We start from the raw sequence: 7,273 nt of genomic DNA on the forward strand, positions 1-7,273 counted from the left end.
GTCTTTTTTGTGGTCAGTCTAATCTAAAGGCCTGTGCGATGTTCAGTTGTGAAGATCTTGAGTTTTCGTTAAAAGGCATGTCCACGGCACCATGGCGAAGTTCGATGTCTCGCCATGGGAATAAAAGATGTTATAACTGGGGCATAAAGTGTTCAATCTTCCCCAAACTTCAAATGTTCGATAAGAGTCCTGCCCTGAACACATCTGAAGGCCAATATTCCATTATAATGATAGCACCACCTGCTGGCAACAGGAAGATTGGAACATACTGTATATGCAATATACTTTGATATATTCCACTTATATTTATGACTTTAAATGCATATTTCTCACCGTTCACCTATTTACTAAAGCCACTCGATGCCAGTGAGCCCGGGTGCGAGGGCCCGTTTATCGCTGCTTGCAGTGTTTCAATTTTCTCTTGTTTTATTACTATTCTGGAGTGAGTGAGCCTGCGGGGAAAGAGTTAAAAATACAAAATTAATAGTACTTTTTTTTTGTTTTTGCTGAAATCCATTGTGCTGTTGTTGTTAACAGGCATGGTCCTCGGACAGGTGAGAGAGCGAGCTGTTCAGGGAGGATATCAAACTCCACAGAGAGAGAGAGAGAAAGAGAGAGGGAGGAGCACAAGCTTTCTCTTCTTAAGAGAATGCATAACAAGTACATTCTTCATTAGCCAAGACATAACAGTAGGAAAAAATGTGTATATTACAGTTTTTCAATATCTTTTTTTTAATGTCATATTGTCAATGGAAAAACCTAATTTCTCTAGTTTATTTTTGTGATAAAAGTTAAAAATGAAATGCAGAAGTTGTATATTTTTTTTTTCTTTTTTAGTGTGTAATTTATTCATAAATAAGCCCAAGTACTTTCTGTACATTTTTTTTTTCATATTCACGTATAAATAAAAGAGAAGTACTCATGTACATTGTACATTTTTTAATGCAGTTTATAATTTTTTTTCACAAAACATTCTTTTATGTGTTTATTTTTTTTTGTCTTGTCATTTTTTTTTTTTACACATTGAAACAAATTGTTTTATACATAACTGAAAGTACTTTTTACAACCATTTACTGCATAAATTAGGTTTAACGTCAGAAAAACAACATCAGTTTGAGCCCGGCGCTGCCTCCATGTGTTCTGGGGTCTTCAGGAGGTCAATCTCTTGGTGAATGGTCCTCAGCTACTCGGAGGATAATGGGGTGACAGTGGAATGAGACACATGTCAAACGGTCTGGAGAGCATCCAGAGAGATCCAGCAGCACTGTCAGGCCTCGCTGCTCATCAAAAAACCATTGAAAACCTGTCCAGCGCTGGCACATTCAGCTTTATCCTTCAGTACAGGAGTCTGGTCTGATTTAGGGAAGGAAGGAAAAGAGAAATTGTTTAGTGCTATGGCAACGTAATTAGTACAAGAAATATTGAGATACTTTAGTAAACTATAATAACTACTAATACCATATTGGACAGTTCCCCCAAAAATAAAAATTCCCAACCTGGAACAACTTAAGGGTGTGTAAATGATTACAGGATTTTAATTTTTGGCTGAACTGTCCTTTAAGTAAAATTATTATCTTGCATACTCTAATATACTTAAGGTACTGAGAGTAAATCTACAACAATGCATCACGTTGTAAAAAACATATTTTTGTAGTGCTGCTTTCCTGTGAGAAAAAAATTTTTTTTAGTACTTTATATTTGTACGGATATGCTTTACGAATGTACTTTCTTACAGTTTTGAAAATAAAAGTAACCACATTTATTGTGAGAATATTAATACATTATTGTAACTATATGAAAGACTGCATTTGCAGGACTCTGGCCGGTTAAACACAGCACTGTTCAGCTGTCACAAATGCCACTGAACATTAAGCTGTATTATGCTAAAAAACAATTATAATCAGTTTATTCCGTTTTGTTTTCATGGTTAACTGCCTTAAAAAATCTGTGTTGCAAACCTGTCTACATATGATCACCATGGTCAAGACAATAAACTACGTAAAATTGCGCCTTTGTAAGATATCAGTCAGCATTTGAACTGCTATGTGTGTGTGTGTGTATTTTGTAGTTTTTCATATGTATCATTACATTATTCAAGTAAGTTCCAAGATGAATACCTGCATTTAAAGTTGTAATCAAACAAAGGACGCAGCAAACCAGTGTAAATTACCTGGGGCCCGTTTTTCGTACATCGCTAACTTAGTTAGCTGGATTTGAATGTTGATGATTTGGCATGATCTTTGATCATTAAGTTCTTCGAAGCTCATCCCGGAGTTGCTGTCATAGCAACAGGTCCGTAAGCTTAAACCTGCTCGGGAGCAGGCTTATTTAATGTAAACAGGATTAGATTGCTTCTTTTCAACCAGAACTGATACTCAAAATATGTCTGCTACCACCGCTACTTTATTACAAGAGTATCCTACTGATCCAGGGACAATAATTTAAAATAATAATCATTAAAAAAAATTATTTAAAAATAATATAAAAATGCTGTGTAGTCCATAACAGCCTACTATAGACACAGCCAGTTTTACTCACTGAAATATTTATTTGTCATAAAAGTATTACTTCATAATTGTATTAGAGTCTTAATAGATAATAGATAACAGATAATAGAGTCGTGCATTATTTTGAGTGATGACTGCTATTATAAGAGTGGGTTGATGGAGCGCAGGAGATGCAGATAACATGATCTTTGACCCTTAAGAAACTTTCATTAATGCTGTCACGTAACAAATCTGTTCAAATATAAAATGAAATGAATAGATAATTTTTACATTGAAATAAAAATGTAAAGACTGCACAACTATTATAAATTGCGAATCTAAATAATTGGGAATCATGAAAAAATTTCTAATAAAATAAAAACATGTATCTATTATCTGTTTCATGTATCTATTATAACATTTGTGTAGTTTTGTTTGCTTGGCTGATTCCTTATAAAAGTCCAGAAATTTGTCAAGTTTTTCGTCGGGTGTCATTTTAAATTATATGACGTCATTACATTGCCGTCTTGCCACCAGCCAATCGCTGCACTGCTGATCATGGTTTCGAGTATCGATACATATCCCCTTTTAAGCCAACAAATGAATGAGCAATTATCTCAGATAACTCAATCCAGCGATATTAATCATACACAACAGGTGTGTTCGAAGAACCCAATTAGCCGGATCAGGATTAGCATGATGATATCATCTTGGATGTGTCATTTGATCTCGGATGTAATAAGCGACGTACGAAGAACGGGCCCCAGGTGGTGGAATTAGGAAATCCTGTAAAGGCGGATTTCATCTCATGCACTTCGGAGGGCCCTTCGTGCACTGGTCTTCGAAGTCCGTGGCCTTCGAAGTGCGTACACTCAACTTTGTGACACAGCTATATTTCTCGTTCACTGAAGTGCCTCCCTCCACAGCAAGCGGCGCTATAGAGCATCACAGTCCCGCCCACAGCCCGAGAGAGCTCTGGTGCCGGAAGTAAATTTCCCATTCATTTCTCCCATTGACTTTCGGAAAAATCCATATCTAAAGAGTTTTAGAGCATGTGTGAGGATAACCAGCTACGGCTGAACTCATAAGCATATAACATAACATTTCGAGTGAAAAAATTAAGAGAAAATCTAAAAAAAGTCAAAGGTACAAGACTGTGTACATATTTTCTGTGTACATATTTTCAACGAGCCTTTTGAGCGACTTCCAAATCTGATGACGGCCGCTCCCACAAACTTTTTCCTCCAGTGAATTTTATTTTATATAGTGAATGTAGTGAATTTACAATCATGTAAATAAATAGTGTTTTATATAGGTATTGTGTGTTGATTTTTATATTTATCATTGTGTATTTTATATATTGTGTGCGTGTGTGAAAGTGGTTAACAATAACGTCAGTAACATGGTGCAGTGCTTTGTACCTGACTGCAATCACCACTCAGTCGTCAACACATGTCGTTGCCATTACACAAATGTTCAGTAAATGCACAGAAAGGTATGCCTAGGCTAAATATTGTTTTGACAGAGGCATTATTAAATGCTTGATATGACTCATACTATATGAAGGCTACAGTAGCCTAGCTAAGTTACCAACCTCCCTGCAAAACTCTCATGGCAGCCAAGGAAATCATGACTGCATTGATAAGTCTACCGTGCAAAAACGCAATACAGGTTTTTATTTAATTTTATTTTTTTATTAATAATCTTCAGTCTTCACGGACCTTCACAGGGTTTAACCAGACGGTTACACGAGCTCCACCTACTGTCTATGGCTCCACCAATCAGATGCAACACTGTGGGATTGTAGGATTGTTCAGGATTGTGGGCAATGAAGTACTTAGCCAAGACATCGCGAATAAAAGGCATTTATATCAAAACAAGGTTGGTGCCCCATGATCCTTTTGCGTTTATATAAGCATATACTATCGCTTAGTACAGCCGTAGCTGGTTTTAAGTCTAGCATGTATGGTTATGTTTTTATGGCTTATACCCCAAATGTCAATGCAGAAATTGCATTTTATATAGTGTTGACCTGTTGAACTGTTTCATCCTTTCAAAGAGTTACTCAACCTCGAGCCAATAGCCTTCGAGTATGAACTGTTGACTTGTTGATCTGTTTCATCCTTTCAAAGAGTTACTCAACCTCGAGCCTTCGACAGAGCATGTGATTTGCTGAATGTAGTGAACCAATACCCCTTCAATGAATGAGTTTCATATGAGTCTGAACAAGATCTAGAGATCTTATCGTGAATGAAATGACTGACTGGTACACATGTCGTTCGTGAACGAGTTAAATGATTTAGTACATCTCATTCATGAATGAAATGATGAACTGGCACACACGTCGTCCGTGAACGAGTCGTTTGTGAATTAAATGAACTGCTACATAGCTGAAATGAATGAGAGTAAACTGGGTTAGTCAGTTTTTGTAACAAGTGAATACGTTCGTTGACTTAAGACATAACACATACACACTCTTTTTTGCCACCTGCTGGCTTATTTTGTGTAATACGAAGAAATCGTCACTGAACGAATCATTTTGGTGAACGAACTGAAAATGAGCGAATCTCTTGAAAGAATCATAATTTCCACCACTAATAATTACTTGCTGATCAGTTGGCAATATATATATATATATATATATATATATATATATATATATATATATATATATATATATATATATATATATACATACATATATATATATATATATATATATATATATATATATTTATTTATTTTTATTTTTTATTTTTTGAAGCGTTGATTGACAAACGGCGCCTACCAGTGTTTGTGTCAGTGTAATGCGCCTCGGACTTCGAGGCTTCGCGTACGAATGCATTTTATTTTTTCACGTAATGGTGTTTGACCATCATATATGTAGATAAAATTGAAGCATTCCCCTTCCAGTGCATAATCGTGTGCTGACTTGGTGGTACTCCTGTTATGCCAGTCTTAATAATGGTTGTCTGATGGTCTGTGTTTTGCTTTAGGAAAATGGCCATGTGAAGGGGAACGGTGATGCATCTCCAGCAGCTGCTAAGGAAAAAGAAGGAGTTCAGGTTAATGGCACTGTGGCAGCTGAGGAGGGAGAAAAGGCTGTGGCAGCTCCAGCTGAGAAGGAGGCTGTGGAGGGAGGTAAAACAAACACAGAAGTGAGTGCATCCATTGAAGAGGAGGCCACAAAATCTGAGGATGGCGCACATCCGTCCACAAGCAATGAGACGCCCAAGAAGAAGAAGTGCTTCTCTTTTAAGAAGTCCTTCAAATTAAGTGGCTTCTCTTTTAAGAAAACCAAGAATGAGACAGGGGATGGAGATGGCGGCGAGGAGGCCAAAACCGAGGCAGATGAAGCTGTTGAAGGAGGTGATTCAGAAGAGAAGGCCAAACCAGTGGAGGAGGCAGAATCCAAACCAGAGGATGAGACCAAGGCTGCCAGTCTTGCCCCTGAGGAATCCAAAGAGGAGGAGAAACCTGCAGAGTCAGCAGTGGTAACAGAGCCTGCTCCTTCTAAGAATGAAACATGTAGCAGAGGAATCCACTCCCACTGTTCAAGAAGCAGAATCCAGTCCAGAGGTCCTTGCAGAATCTGCCACAGATTAAAATGCACAATGCAGATCAGAAGAGAAGGGGGGGGGGGGGGGGGGGTGTTGATAGCAAAAAAAAAAAAAAGATAATCAAGGCATATTTCCCTGTTTTACAGTAGAGAGGTCCCAGGTTATGAGATCTTGGAGAACTTTGTTTGCAACAAGGAATATTTTAAAGCTTTTTAGTCTTTACTTTTTTTATACCTTGATTATGCTATACCACAGACTACCATGTAGTAGTACAAAAACAGAAGAACTAACAATTAATCCACTACAATTTATAACACTAAAGGGATTTCTTTCCCTTAATAACAAGCCAGTTTAATTTGTAATGCCAAGGTTAAAACTGCAAATTTCCTTTTTTTTTTTAAGTTGTAACCATCTGAATTTAGTAGGAAAACAATTTGCATATGCTTTATGGTGTATTGCTGGTTCTATGAGTTTATTAAAGTGTATGTATAGAAGGGGTGTTTTAACTGTGATCATTGTACAAATTATATCTTGATCTCAAGAAGCACATGCAGCTCTTTTATCACCAAGTCTGTTTTTTTAAGTCATCCTCAGACCATAGGTCATTATTTTATTTTTTAACTCAAACCAAGCTGTGACACGTATTGCTGTTTATACTGTGGTTTTTAATTACAACTGAGGATGTTTTTCAGTGGTCTTTTGTCAAAATTAAGGATTCTAACAGATGTAATGTTTGTGTAGCATCTTGTCTCTTTCTTTTGTACGTATTGGAGAAGATTTTACCTTTTACTTAGACATTGAATGTAACTTTGCTTACAACATTGATATTAAACTTCTCTGCTGAAGGTGTCTATATTTTATGAGCACATTAAAAGCAAAATAAATGTGAATGAAATTTGAATTTTTTTGTCTAAGTTTTTGGATTAAATAAGTGGCCATTGTTGATTGTATGTTAAAGAAAAAAAGTACTTAAACAGAAATTTACTAAAATATAACACAACAAACATTTAAGAGTGGTAAGCTGCCAAGTCTGAGCAAGAGATTTCTAGTCATTATGGAAGTAAAATTGTTGTTTTGAATTTTTAATTTGTGTATAAAAACAATCCAGCTGGTGGAGTCATAAAGGAGATGTTAAATAACGTTGGTAATCAAACATTGAATGTGTTTTACAAATGGCCAAGGGGGAAAATCATGTCCCTGATTTTTAAGAAATTAACTGAACATTG

The 7,273-nt window shown here is 36.4% G+C and overlaps 1 pseudogene; it reads left to right on the forward strand.

Moving 5' to 3' along the window:
* Positions 1–539: 539 nt before the first annotated feature.
* Positions 540–6,093, forward strand: LOC127938176 (myristoylated alanine-rich C-kinase substrate-like; annotated as a pseudogene).
* Positions 6,094–7,273: the final 1,180 nt, after the last annotated feature.

This window comes from Carassius gibelio, chromosome A20 (assembly GCF_023724105.1).
Source record: "Carassius gibelio isolate Cgi1373 ecotype wild population from Czech Republic chromosome A20, carGib1.2-hapl.c, whole genome shotgun sequence".
Taxonomy (NCBI): domain Eukaryota; kingdom Metazoa; phylum Chordata; class Actinopteri; order Cypriniformes; family Cyprinidae; genus Carassius; species Carassius gibelio.